The 13,451-nt window shown below is 38.8% G+C and overlaps 4 long non-coding RNA genes and 2 pseudogenes across 6 annotated transcripts in view; 3 read left to right on the top strand and 3 right to left on the bottom strand.

The window, feature by feature from the left end:
* On the bottom strand, nucleotides 1-8,561 carry LOC109184473 (annotated as a pseudogene).
* LOC109184440 overlaps nucleotides 1-13,451 on the bottom strand; it is a 96,390-nt pseudogene that overhangs the window by 33,147 nt on the left and 49,792 nt on the right.
* LOC109184486 lies at nucleotides 1,398-9,764 on the top strand. Its single transcript, XR_002054793.1, has 3 exons — nucleotides 1,398-1,465; nucleotides 8,167-8,171; nucleotides 9,720-9,764. It is a non-coding gene; the product is annotated as an uncharacterized LOC109184486 (long non-coding RNA).
* Nucleotides 9,260-13,451, bottom strand: part of LOC109184476 — a 14,431-nt gene continuing 10,239 nt past the window's right edge. Inside the window, exon 2 of the long non-coding RNA XR_002054779.1 lies at nucleotides 9,260-9,569. This is a non-coding gene — a long non-coding RNA (uncharacterized LOC109184476). The remainder of the gene's footprint in view (nucleotides 9,570-13,451) is intronic.
* The window catches only part of LOC109184478, a 24,699-nt gene continuing 22,640 nt past the window's right edge, over nucleotides 11,393-13,451 (top strand). Inside the window, exon 1 of the long non-coding RNA XR_002054782.1 lies at nucleotides 11,393-11,450. This is a non-coding gene — a long non-coding RNA (uncharacterized LOC109184478). The remainder of the gene's footprint in view (nucleotides 11,451-13,451) is intronic.
* LOC109184484 overlaps nucleotides 12,905-13,451 on the top strand; it is a 22,552-nt gene continuing 22,005 nt past the window's right edge. For all 3 annotated transcript variants that reach the window (XR_002054788.1, XR_002054790.1, XR_002054789.1), the window contains exons 1-2: nucleotides 12,905-13,001; nucleotides 13,143-13,383. This is a non-coding gene — a long non-coding RNA (uncharacterized LOC109184484). The remainder of the gene's footprint in view (nucleotides 13,002-13,142; nucleotides 13,384-13,451) is intronic.

Genomic DNA, 13,451 nt, shown 5'->3' on the forward strand with positions numbered 1-13,451 from the left:
GATTCAATAGATACAAGAAATCCCAATACAGGAAACTACTCAAACAATCATAGTGTGGAACTTTGCATCATGGCAGCAGCACTGCCGGTGCCTCATAGGGGGTGAAAACCTCCTCCGATCCATTGATCGGGGATCTGATCTGTGTTCCATGGCAGTGGTCTTTGCTGGCTTTCTTCCGCTTTGTCCAAAGTGTTGTCATGAGTTGCTTTCTAATATGCCTTTTAGAAGATGGATATTTCCGTTACGTTGATGCGCTCTGCCTGACTCGTGTTTGAGGCGTTTCTGTCTGAAGCCGAGGATCGAGGGAAAAACAAACCACGATTACTGTCAAGTTGTCACAAGTGTTGCTCTTGAGGGCTTCTTTAACTAGCTCTCTTGAACACTTCTCGGGGTCGTTGTGCATCATCAATTCCTTCTTGGCCATTGTCACAGCACACTGGCTACTCATCACATCCCAAAGACCATCGCACCCCATGATTAGGAACTCATCGTCATCTGTCAATATAATCTCTTGCAACTCCGGCTCGGCACTCAAGGGGCAGGCGGAGCCCTTTAGAGCCTTCATATGCCAGTCTCCCAAGGGCCGCGCTACAGATAGTTGGCCGTTTAAGTATCCATTATAGATGACACCTCCGAGTTTTTCAATCCTATGTCTCTCAGACTTGCTATCTGGTTTATGGTCATTGGATAGCTCAATGGCTCTCCTTCGTTTCCCCAAAACAGTACGACAATCCCTAGCATTCGCAATTACCGATTTTCTGTAACGAGTAGTATATTATTATCATTGTTCCTTTCCTTTTGATCAAGTAAAGAATAATGAAATATTAAAGTAAAGACTAACTAACTGTTCACATAAGAGAGCAGTGAGTGCTATTGTGCCAAAGGATGTATCAACAGAGCTATCATTAACAAAGGCATAATCAGATTTCGAAAAAGCGTTCTTCATTGCCTTTTCCAAGCAGATAGGAAAATAAGAGTCCTCGGTTATAAACTTGAGAATATTATTCCTAAAAAACGATGCTGCATCCGTTCATCCTCCATGTACTGCTTGGGTCCCATCTCAGCACAGCTTCCAGATCTAAATATAGGTAGAAAGCTTGGCTTTCCTTCTATCTCCTTGATGTCAACACCGAAATCCTTGAAAACGATAAGAATTGAAAAAATTAGCCCTTGATGAAGAAATACAGGCTTACTTACCTATACAAGCAATAACTTCATGTAGTCCATCATATTATCAAAAAGGTATTGGCTCACCAATTGCCTAGGGACTTCATTACGCGGTGTTGCCCTTATGTTTTTTATACATGCCAGCTTGTGATTTAGTCCCTCTATTTCTTTTAAGCTGCTGCCATATCTATATAAATTAAATAGAAACGTTGTTAGAAGATGATACACATTGCAAGTTTGGTAAAAGATCAAAATAGCAGCATGTTGTGTAATGTGAACAGCTTAGAATATTCTGTGTGTATGCTACACATTTCAATTGAGTGATGTTTGGATGTCATTCGAAAAAGAAGAATATTCTATTAAACCCTATCAAGAATTAAAATGTTAATAAACTAACAGAGGATGAAAAAGAAAAGGCAAACTTGCAATAATCAATACATACTTCAATAAATTATTTCAAATGCCACAGTAAACTTGTTCTTCTCTGTGTTAGCTCCAAGAGTATGGGAAATTCTGCATAAATTTTGTTAGGATCGATACGGTTCACAACACCAAAATACAGCGGCAATTCGGACCGGAAATAATGAGAATATTTCTAGTGTAAGATTTAAATAAATCATACACAAAATAAAGGCAATTTGAAGAAGGATTTTCTGTATTGGCAAAAGGATATTACAATAGGAATTACAATATAACTCTCTATTTTAGTCTCTATATTTTTGCTATGCTAATGAGAGAATTCCTGATGGAATGGGATGAGATTGGATGAAGAGGAGTTGCCTATTTATAGCAAACCATCTCCTGCAACTTCATCTTGCTCTTTCTCCTGCTCTTCCGAAATGAGCATCTTGCTCTTTCTCTTGCTCTTCCGAAATGAGCATCATGCTCTTCAGAGATGAGCATCGTGCTCTTAAGAGATGAGCACCGTGCTCTTAAGAGATGAACATCTTGCTCTTCAGACCAAGTGTTCTTGCTCTTCAGACCAAGTGTTTGCTCCTGCTCCTAACCTCATCAGAAAAAGGTTCTGCCCATTTCCACATTTGACTTTAGTATTTACAAATCTCCCACTTAAAGTCACAATGTGGACCTTCATCCTTTCTGCCAATTCCGTGCTGCTTGCATACTTGTTAGGCCAATTGAGGATCTACACCATACGAATTTATCGTTGGTAACCGGCTTTGTTAACATATCTGCCAGGTTATCTTTAGTATGGATTTTCTGTATATCCACACTCCCTTCTTCCACCTTTTCACGAACAAAGTGAAATTGGACCCGTATGTGTTTCGTCTTGGAATGAAATGCTGGATTCTTTGTCAAGTACAAAGCGCTCTGACTGTCACAAAATAGAGTCATTTTCTCTAATTTGTGCCCGAGCTCCTCCAATAGCATTTGCAACCATATAGTCTCTTTACTAGCTTGAGTAGCAGCTATATATTCTGCTTCCGTCGTCGATGTTGCCACAACAGACTGCAACTTCGAGACCCAGCTTACTGCTCCGCCAGCAAGAGTAAACACATAACCCGTGGTGGATTTGCTACAATCAAGATTACCTGCATAATCTGAATCAACATAGCCTCTAATGATGAAGTCTGATCCTCCATAACACAATGCAATATCTGAGGTACCCTTGATATATCTAAGGATCCTCTTCACAGCACTCCAATGCTCTCTACCAGGATTTGCCATGTATCGACTGACCGCTCCCACTGCTTGTGCAATGTCTGGTCTAGTGCAGATCATAGCAAACATTAAACTGCCCACTGCTGATGCATACGGTACTCGAGACATCTCCATCCTCTCTGCTTCGTTGCTAGGACTCATACTTGAGGATAACTTGAAATTAATAGAAAGAGGGGTAGAAATTGGCTTACAATCTTGCATGTTGAAGCGCCGCAAGATTTTCTGCAAATAATTCTGCTGAGAAAGCCAAATCTTCCTATTATTTCTGTCTCGGTGAATTTGCATCCCTAGAATCTTGTTTGCTGGTCCTAAGTCCTTCATTTCAAATTCCCTAGCCAGTTGAGCCTTCATCTCCGTGATACGATCATTGTTGGGGCCTACTACCAACATGTCGTCAACATACAACAGCAAGATGATAAACTGATTATCATCAAATCTCTTGCAATATGCGCAAGGATCAGAATTAAACCTGTTGTATCCAAGGCTCAGAATGAATGAATCAAATCTCTTATACCAACATCTCGGCGCCTGTTTGAGACCATATAGAGATTTGGTCAACCTGCAAACCAAGTTCCCTTCTTCTTCAAAACCTTCTGGTTGGAGCATGTAAATCTCTTCTTCAAGTTCTCCATGTAGAAACGCAGTTTTCACATCCAACTGCTCAAGATACAAGTCAAACACAGCACACATCGCTAGGACTGCTCGAATCGTTGTAAGTCGTACAACAGGAGAAAATATCTCGTTGAAATCAACTCCTTCCTTTTGAGCAAATCCTTTCACAACTAATCGAGCACGATACCGTTCCACTTGATTGTTGCTATCGCGTTTGATCTTATAGACCCATTTGTTTCCAATAGCCTTCCTTCCTCGTGGTAACGGGACAAGTTCCCATGTTTTATTCTTATGGAGATCATCGATTTCTTCTTGCATTGCTGTCATCCACAGAGATGCATCTGGACCTTTTATAGCTTCATGGTAAGTTAATGGCTCACCATCTTCTGTTAGTAGACAGTATGCAACATTTCCCTCCATGGAATAATCTGAGTGCCAAGCTGGTTCTCTCCTCTCCCGAGTTGATCGTCGAACTTCTGAAGTTGAAGACTCAGCTTGATCTTATTCATCATGCTCTATTGCCGTTTCAGGGGAAACTGGAATTTCTTCTTCCTTCCTTCCCTCAACTTGTACTGTTGTTGTCACTGGTTTCTCCTTTCCAGTGCTTTCACCTTCTTGTACCTTCCCTTCTACAAATAGAACATCCCTGCTGATGATAACCTTGTGGGCAGTGGGATCCCACAGGCGATACCCCTTCACTCCATCAGCATATCCCAAGAAAACGCATCTTCTTGACTTTGGATCAAGTTTTGATGTTTCTTGAGCGTTGTATACCACATATGCCGGACTCCCAAATGTATGTAAGTGAGAATAACTACTTGGCTTACCCGTCCACATCTCCATTGGCGTTTTCAGATCAATTGCGGTTGATGGTGACCGATTGATCACATAACAGGCGGTCTTGACTGCTTCAGCCCAAAATGAATTTGCCAAATTTGCAGTCCTCAACATTGCTCTTGTTCTTTCTAACAAGGTTCTGTTCATCCGCTCTGCCACTCCATTTTGTTGTGGAGTATACGCCACCGTGAACTGCCGTTTGATACCTTCTTGTAGACAGAATTTATCAAACTCATCACTAGTATATTCTCCTCCATTATCCGACCTCAAACACTTGATCCGTTTCTCGGATTCAAGTTCCACACGCGCTTTGAAGAATTTGAAAACTTCAAATACATCCGCCTTCCGCTTGATTGGATACACCCAACATCTCCTCGAATAATCGTCTATGAAGGATACAAAATACTTTGCACCTCCCAGGGATATAACTGGTGCTTGCCAAACATCGGAGTGGATTAGCTCCAAGATAGCCTTGCTCCTTGCTTTAGAGCTCTCAAACTTCAATCTATGCTGCTTACTTGTAACACAATGCTCACAAAAAGGTAATGAAACCTTTTTTAACCCTGGAAGAAGATGTTGATTAGCAAGAATCTTTAGACCTCGTTCCGACATGTGGCTAAGTTTTTGATGCCACATCATCGTTGATTCCTCTATAAGATTGTCTGATGCAACGGCTGCTTCTCCTTGTAGTTGTGTTTCTCCTTTAAGCATGTATAGATTGGCCGCTATCTTTTCAGCTTTCATCACAACAAGCGCGCCCTTGATTATTTTGATGATCCCATCCTGAATGTGAATTTTACATTCACGGCTATCTAATTGTCCTAAAGACAATAGATTTTTCTTCAGGCCTTTCACGTGTCGTACCTCTTGGATAGTGCGAACCGTACCATCAAACATTTTTAGTTTGATAGTACCAATGCCAGCAATCTCTAAGGCATGATCATCTCCCATGAAGACTGATCCTCCAGAGACAGGTTCATATTCATGAAACCATTCTCTTCGTGAAGTCATATGCCATGTTGCTCCGGAGTCCATGAGCCAAACATCAACTAGACTTTTCCTGCCTTCAACAATTGTTGCTGCTTCACCAATTAAAACATCGCCTCCATCCGATGTACTCACAACACATCCCTGAGCATTTGATGTCTCGGGATTTTTGCCTCTAGCCCCATCCTTCTTGAGCTGCCAACACTCACTCTTGAAGTGCCCCTTTTTGCCACAGTGAAAACACTTGACATTCTTCTTACCCCTTGACTTTGATCTACCTCGGTTGTGACTCCCACTGGAGCCAGGCTCCGTTGATCTTCCTCTTATCACTGTCAACGCCTGAGACTGTTGTGAGGTTCCAACTTTATCTTCTTTGTTTTTGCGCCGACTTTCTTCTTGAAGAACCGCAGCTGCAATGTCATCGAAGACAAGTACCTCCTTATTGTTGACTAGATTGATAATGAGTTGATTGTATGAATCTGGTAGACTTTGGAGTAAAATTTCAGCACGTTCATTCACATCTATTTTATAACTCAACGCCGAGAGTTGTGAAAATAGAGTGTTAAGAGTGTTGATGTGCTCAGTTACTGAGGATGTCTCCATCATCCTGAGAGTGTATAGCTTCCTCTTCAAGAAGATCTTGTTGTGCAGTGATTTGGCCTCATACAAATTTACGAGAGTATCCCATATCTCTTTTGCCGTACATTTTTCCGCCACACTTGACAAAACTTCATCAGCAAGTGCTAAGTGCAGATCGGCAATAGCGTTGCTATCCATTTCTGTCCACTTGGCATCGTCAGTGAAATCGGCTGGTCTTTCTTCAATTGCTGCAACACAGTTATCTTTCCTGAGAACTGCTTTCATTCTCATCTTCCACAACGAGAAACTGTTCCCATTGAACTTTTCAATCTCGTACTTTGTCGTCATTGTAAGTGGTGTTCTTGATCCTGAACAATATATCTAAATAGTATCGTATAATAGAAAACTACCGGTCCTATGAACAGTACACCAGGAAAATATTTCTAGAGAAGAGAGGTGAGTCACAAATGGACTGCTTAAATACCAAGTCTTAACCAGATCTTTTCCTAGACATGTACAATCACTTTACCAGTATGAGTTCTAACATAAACGATACAGTACAGATATATCTCTGAACCAACCTGGGGCTCTGATACCACTTGTTAGGATCGATACGGTTCACAACACCAAAATACAGCGGCAATTCGGACCGGAAATAATGAGAATATTTCTAGTGTAAGATTTAAATAAATCATACACAAAATAAAGGCAATTTGAAGAAGGATTTTCTGTATTGGCAAAAGGATATTACAATAGGAATTACAATATAACTCTCTATTTTAGTCTCTATATTTTTGCTATGCTAATGAGAGAATTCCTGATGGAATGGGATGAGATTGGATGAAGAGGAGTTGCCTATTTATAGCAAACCATCTCCTGCAACTTCATCTTGCTCTTTCTCCTGCTCTTCCGAAATGAGCATCTTGCTCTTTCTCTTGCTCTTCCGAAATGAGCATCATGCTCTTCAGAGATGAGCATCGTGCTCTTAAGAGATGAGCACCGTGCTCTTAAGAGATGAACATCTTGCTCTTCAGACCAAGTGTTCTTGCTCTTCAGACCAAGTGTTTGCACCTGCTCCTAACCTCATCAGAAAAAGGTTCTGCCCATTTCCACATTTGACTTTAGTATTTACAAATTTTCCTATACAAAAATGAAAAGTGCAACAGACTTCTAATTGCCAGGCCATCAGAAGATAGTCTATAGAGTAATAATAGGAGAGACAAACCATTAGATTCGCACGTTGAGACAAACCATTTAAAATATTTTTATGATGTATCATACTTTTCACAATGAAAACAGAAAGTCCAAAAGAGACACCAAAGTATGTGAATGAAACATGTGAATTCTCCAATTTTTCAACAATGAAATACACATGGCAAACAAAAGCAAATATTTTCCTTATAATGAAAAAGTAAAGATAGAAGGTATTGCAGTCATCCAATCTTATGAAAGATTTAAACAATTTTTTTTTAAAAAAAAAAGGTAAGAATATGCAGACTAACTAACTAACCGTTCACATAAGAGAGCAGTGAGTGCTGTTGTGCCAGAGAATGTATCAACGGAGCTATCATCAACAAAGGCATAATTAGCTTTCAAAAAAACATTCTTCATTGCCTTTTCCATGCAGATAGGAAAATAAGAGTCCTTTTTTATAGACTTGAGAATATTATTCCTAACAAAAGATGCTGCATCCGTTCCACCATGCCCATCAAAAACCTTCCAATAAATGAACGAAACCAATATCTCATTAACCTTCTGCAGACACTAAATGTATATTATAGAGAAGTAAAGCTCTAGTAGAAGTATTATGATGTCGTAACCCATCAAAAGTAGTGCAGAGAACACAGAAAATTAGAAATCACACTCATGTCTGTCTTTATTAATAATGGAAAATAGAATTTAATGATCAACTATCAAAATTCTATATATATATGCAAGCCCTTCAAAGAATTCATGTGCATCTAAGATACACACCCCATAGAAAGCTCCTGGAGAACCAAAACTGGCAGAGTCTCCCAAATACTCGATCAGCTACATTATCTATTCGAATGTGTTCATCCTCCATGTACTGCTCGGGTCCCATCTCAGCACAACTTCCAGATCTAAATACAGGTAGAAAGCTCGGCTTTCCTTCTATCTCCTTGATGTCAACACCGAAATCCTTGAAAAGGCCTGATAAGAATTGAAAAAATTAGCCACTTGGTTATTCAGAGTCGATTGACCGCCATTAGGGTAAAGGAAAAAAAAAGAGAAAACAGAAGAACAATCCAGACTATAACTGCTAATTCTCGCAATCAATAACAGGAAAAGTAAACTCTTTAAGATTTTCCACATAATTCCAGAATTTGCAAGATTTCCCTCAAGTATTTGGACTGAACCATGCTTATCATCTTGTATAATTGAACTAAATCCTGTCCCAGAAGGTGACCAATCATTTGGTCATTCTTGCAGTTCTTTAACTTCTTTTTCATGTGGAGAAATACAGGCTTACTTACCTACACAAGCAATAACTTCATCTACTCTATCTTATTATCAAAAAGCTATTGGCTCAAGAAAATGAAACAGAGCGATAAGAGTCACAAAGCCTCATGAATCCAGGAAAATGTTATTCAGATTGAACCTAACCAATTCATAAATTGCAGCAACTAACACTATTTAAAGTTTAAACACAACTGAAAGCTCAAACGACATGACAAGGAAGTTACCAAATCAGCTGACACCAAAAGTGTCTCGTCAAAAAAATGGCGAGGAGGTTTAACACTTGGCTGCTTCCACTCGATCATCTGATTCCTCTTCAAATTCATCTTTTGCATGGGACACGCTACTCTTATTATAACTAACTTTTGTTCCACCTCAATCCTCACCCAATTTCAAAGACAATAGAAGGTTCAATGATCAGACTTAAGAAGCTTTAGCCCCAAATTCTCCATGAAAGTTGTAGCTTTTTGAGTTGCTGTTCCAATGCCATTTGAAGCTCGAGGTATACTAAAAATACTGAGACGTCGCCTGCTAAAGAAAAGTGTAAAGTATAATGTAGTCACAGTGTGAATGTCAGCGTGACCCATGTTCTTCACTACAAAATGCATGTTTCTTCATCTCTTTTGCTCCTTTAGGTCCCCGAGTTATGTTATGATACTTTCAACTAGCTATTTTTAACTTTCTTGACCTCTCATGACTCCCGGAACATGCCTTTGTGCCAAGATGACTTCAAAACACATACAATTGAGCTCCAATTTATATGTTGTTACAACCAATGCCTCCAAATCACCTAAACAACACAAAGAAATCAAATAATAGGACATACTTAGCTTCCAATTAATATGAAATCTTATGAGTTTGATATTAACTGCACACATAAAAAAAGTACTAAGAATGAGCGCACTTATCAAATTAAATATACATACTAAATTTAAAAAATGACTATATTTAAACATCAAAATTATTTACAGACAAAAAATAGTGTCATGTTTGACAAATAAAGTAACAAGGAATGAAGGAAGGAAGGAAGGATGAATGTCTGATAAAGAACAGTACGCTCAGAATCAGTATCCACCAATTGCCTAGCTTAGAGATTTCATTACGCGGTGTTGCCCTTACGTGTGTACTTGCTTCTTCCGAGCCTTCAAATAATGCATGCAATGATGGTGGTCGATACATGCCAGCTTGTGATTTACTCCCTCTCTATTTCTTTTAAGTTGCTTCCATATCTAATATAAATAAAATAAAAATGTTGTTAGAAGATGATATAAATTAAAAGCTACACACTGCAAGTTTGGTAAAAGATGAGAATAGCAGCATGTTGTGTGTGTAAGCTACACGCTTCAATTGAGTGATGGTTTGGATGTCATTTGAAAAAGATGAATATTCTATAAAACCCTATCTAGATTTCAAATTTTAATAAAACTTGCAATTCTGATCAGATTCATTCACCCTCTATGTCAGTGGAGGCATCACCTTCTACCTCATTGCACAGCTTGTCTAGACCTTATGTACTTATATGCCAATTCCATACTAACCACAGAAAAAAAATTTGACCATTATTCTCTGTTTTGCACAGCCTCAACAAGGAGTTTGCGCATATTCAAATGCTGGTTTTACCTGACTTCCTCGCACGTAATCAGGTGGTTCCGACAGTGTTATCCATTACTGGTACAGTAGAGGATGAAGCACCGATCCTCAATGGTATGTCAACTCTTCCCAGTCCAAATCCTCCACATCTAATCTCTCTCAACTCTCGCTCTCTTAAAAGTTTTGTTGTCCAACCTCGGGAATATCCCTAGGGACAATACGGTCTTCGACCAGCAAACGATCCGTGTAAAACATCTGGGATGACAAATATATTGTTAGTTGTTCCATGATTTCATTCATAATATATACTACTGTTTTCAAAGAAAAAGTATAATTCTTCTAGATGCAAGCTTACCCTTAGGAATATGATTGGGCTAGTGTGCTGCTACATTATATGGTTTGCCCAATAGTGGTTTGTTTTAACCAACCGTTACATTGTAGCAGATATCCTGTCTAACGTTAGTTGGCCATTTTGGGTGCTGCACTGAAATGCCATTTGAACCAATCTGCACCAATTGCCCTTACGTGCATGTGTACTTAGCTTGCTTCTTCCGATTCAGCCTTCAATTAATGCATGCAATAATGATGGTGTTTTTGAGACATGCCAGCTTGTGATTTACTCCCACTGTTTCTTTTAAGCTGCTGCCATATCTATATAAATAAAATAGAAACGTTATTAGAAGATGATATAAATTAAAAGCTACACACAGCAAGTTTGGTAAAAGATGAGAATATATGTTGTGTAATGCAACAGCTTAGAATATTCTGTGTGTAAGCTACACACGTACTTCAATTGAGTGATGGTTTTAAAAAGAAGAATACTCTATAAAACCCTTTCAACATTTAAAATTTTAATAAACAAAAAGGCTCCTAGCTACAGCATTGGACATAGAAACTTGAAGCTAATTAAGCAAAGCAAGAATGGGTAGCTTCAATTCACAGTTTGTTAACCAATAAATTATTGACAATAATGTGTTGAAAATGATTTAATTATATAAATATATAGAAGATCAGATCCATGAATGCAATGCAGAGTAGAAGTGAGAGAAATGAGTGAAGAAGTGCATAAATAAATTAAATGATGATGAAATTAATATGTAGAGGAAAATAAACAATATAATATAATGATATAGTAGTGGAAGTTTACATTAGGGCATGCATGCAGCCAGCCAGCGAGCAGCACTGATAGAGTGGTGTTTGCTGCCCCCTCAAAGTGCTGCATGTGATGATGGAGTGAGTTGTATGAATAGAGCATACATCGCTTTCACTGCTTCCTACACATCTGCTGCATTATTCAGATTGATCGCTCAGTTCGCCATCTCGAATTTCGTTCAGTTCGCCATCTCGAATTTCCAAGTTGTTCAAAAAGTAAATTGAATCAGGTAACTCTACTTTACACCCTCTTAAATCAATCAACCATAACTGATGCAAATTTCCAATCCCTTCAGGAAGTCTAGAAAGACACTCACATCCTACAAGTTTTAGAGTTCTCAAGTTATTCAAAGAGCAAATTGAATCAGGTAACTCTTCAACTTTGCTTCGACCTAAATCAATCTCGCTTAAGTGACACAAACTTCCAATCCCTTCAGGAAGTCTAGAAAGACACTCACATCCTGCAAGACTTAGAGTTTCCAAGTTATCCAAAGAGCAAATAGAATCAGGTAACTCCTCAACCTTGCTCCGGCCTAAATCAATCTCGCATAGGTGACGCAAATTTCCAATCCCTTCAGGAAGTCTAGAAAGACACTCACATCCTGCAAGATTTAGAGTTTCCAAGTTATCCAAAGAGCAAATTGAATCAGGTAACTCCTCAACCTTGCTGCGTCTTAAATAAATCGTGCTCAGGTGACGCAAATTTCCAATCCCTTTAGGAAGTCTAAAAAGACACTCACATCCATCAAGGTCTAGAATTTTCAAGTTGTCCAAAGAGCAAATTGAATCAGGTAACTCCTCAACTTTGCTCCGACCTAAACAAATCTTTCTTAGGTGACGCAAATTTCCAATCTCTTTAGGAAGTCTAGAAAGATACTCACATCCATCAAGGTCTAGAATTTCCAAGTTATCCAAAGAGCAAATTGAATCAGGTAACTCCTCAACTTTGCTCCGACCTAAATTAATCTCGCTCAGATGAAGCAAATTTCCAATCTCTTCAGGAAGTCTAAAAAGACACTCACACCCATCAAGGTCTAGAATTTCCAAGTTGTCCAAAGAGCAAATTGAATCAGGTAACTCCTCAACTTTGCTTCGACCTAAATAAATCTCTCTTAGGTGACGCAAATTTCCAATCTCTTTAGGAAGTCTAGAAAGACACTCACATCTTGCAAGATTTAGAGTTTTCAAGTTATCCAAAGAGCAAATTGAATCAGGTAACTCCTCAACTTTGCTCCAACATAAATTAATCTCGCTTAGGTGACGCAAATTTCCAATCTCTTCAGGAAGTCTAGAAAGACACTCACATCCATCAAGGTCTAGAATTTCCAAGTAGTCCAAAGAGCAAATTGAATCAGGTAACTCCTCAACTTTGCTTCGACCTAAATAAATCTCTCTTAGGTTACGCAAATTTCCAATCTCTTTAGGAAGTCTAGAAAGACACTCACATCTTGCAAGATTTAGTGTTTTCAAGTTATCCAAAGAGCAAATTGAATCAGGTAACTCCTCAACTTTGCTCCAACATAAATTAATCTCGCTTAGGTGACGCAAATTTCCAATCTCTTCAGGAAGTCTAGAAAGACACTCACATCCATCAAGGTTTAGAATTTCCAAGTTATCCAAAGAGCAAATTGAATCAGGTAACTCCTCAACTTTGCTCCCACCTAAATTAATCTTGCTAAGGTGACGCAAATTTCCAATCCCTTCAGGAAGTCTAGAAAGACACTCACATCCATCAAGGTCTAGAATTTCCAAGTTATCCAAAGAGCAAATTGAATCAGGTAACTCCTCAACTTTGCTCCCACCTAAATTAATCTCGCTTAGGTGACGCAAATTTCCAATCTCTTCAGGAAGTCTAGAAAGACAATCACATCCTTCAAGGTTTAGAATTTCCAAGTTATCCAAAGAGCAAATTGAATCAGGTAACTCCTCAACCTTGCTGCATCCTAAATAAATCGTTCTCAGGTGACGCAAATTTCCAATCCCTTCAGGAAGTCTACAAAGACACTCACATCCATCAAGGTTAAGAATTTCCAAGTTATCCAAAGAGCAAATTGAATCAGGTAACTCCTCAACTTTGCTCCAACTTATATTAATGTTGCTTAAGTGATGCAAATTTCCAATCCTTTCAGGAAGTCTAGAAAGACACTTACATCTATAAAGGTGTAGAATTTTCAAGTTATCCAAAGAGCAAATTGAATCAGGTAACTCCTCAACTTTGCTCCAACTTATATCAATCTTGCTTAAGTGATGCAAATTTCCAATCCTTTCAGGAAGTCTAGAAAGACACTTACATGCATAAAGGTGTAGAATTTTCAAGTTATCCAAAGAGCAAATTGAATCAGGTAACTCTTCAACTTTGCTCCCACCTA

The sequence above is a fragment of the Ipomoea nil genome, unplaced genomic scaffold (genome assembly GCF_001879475.1).
Source record: "Ipomoea nil cultivar Tokyo-kokei standard unplaced genomic scaffold, Asagao_1.1 scaffold1262, whole genome shotgun sequence".
Taxonomy (NCBI): domain Eukaryota; kingdom Viridiplantae; phylum Streptophyta; class Magnoliopsida; order Solanales; family Convolvulaceae; genus Ipomoea; species Ipomoea nil.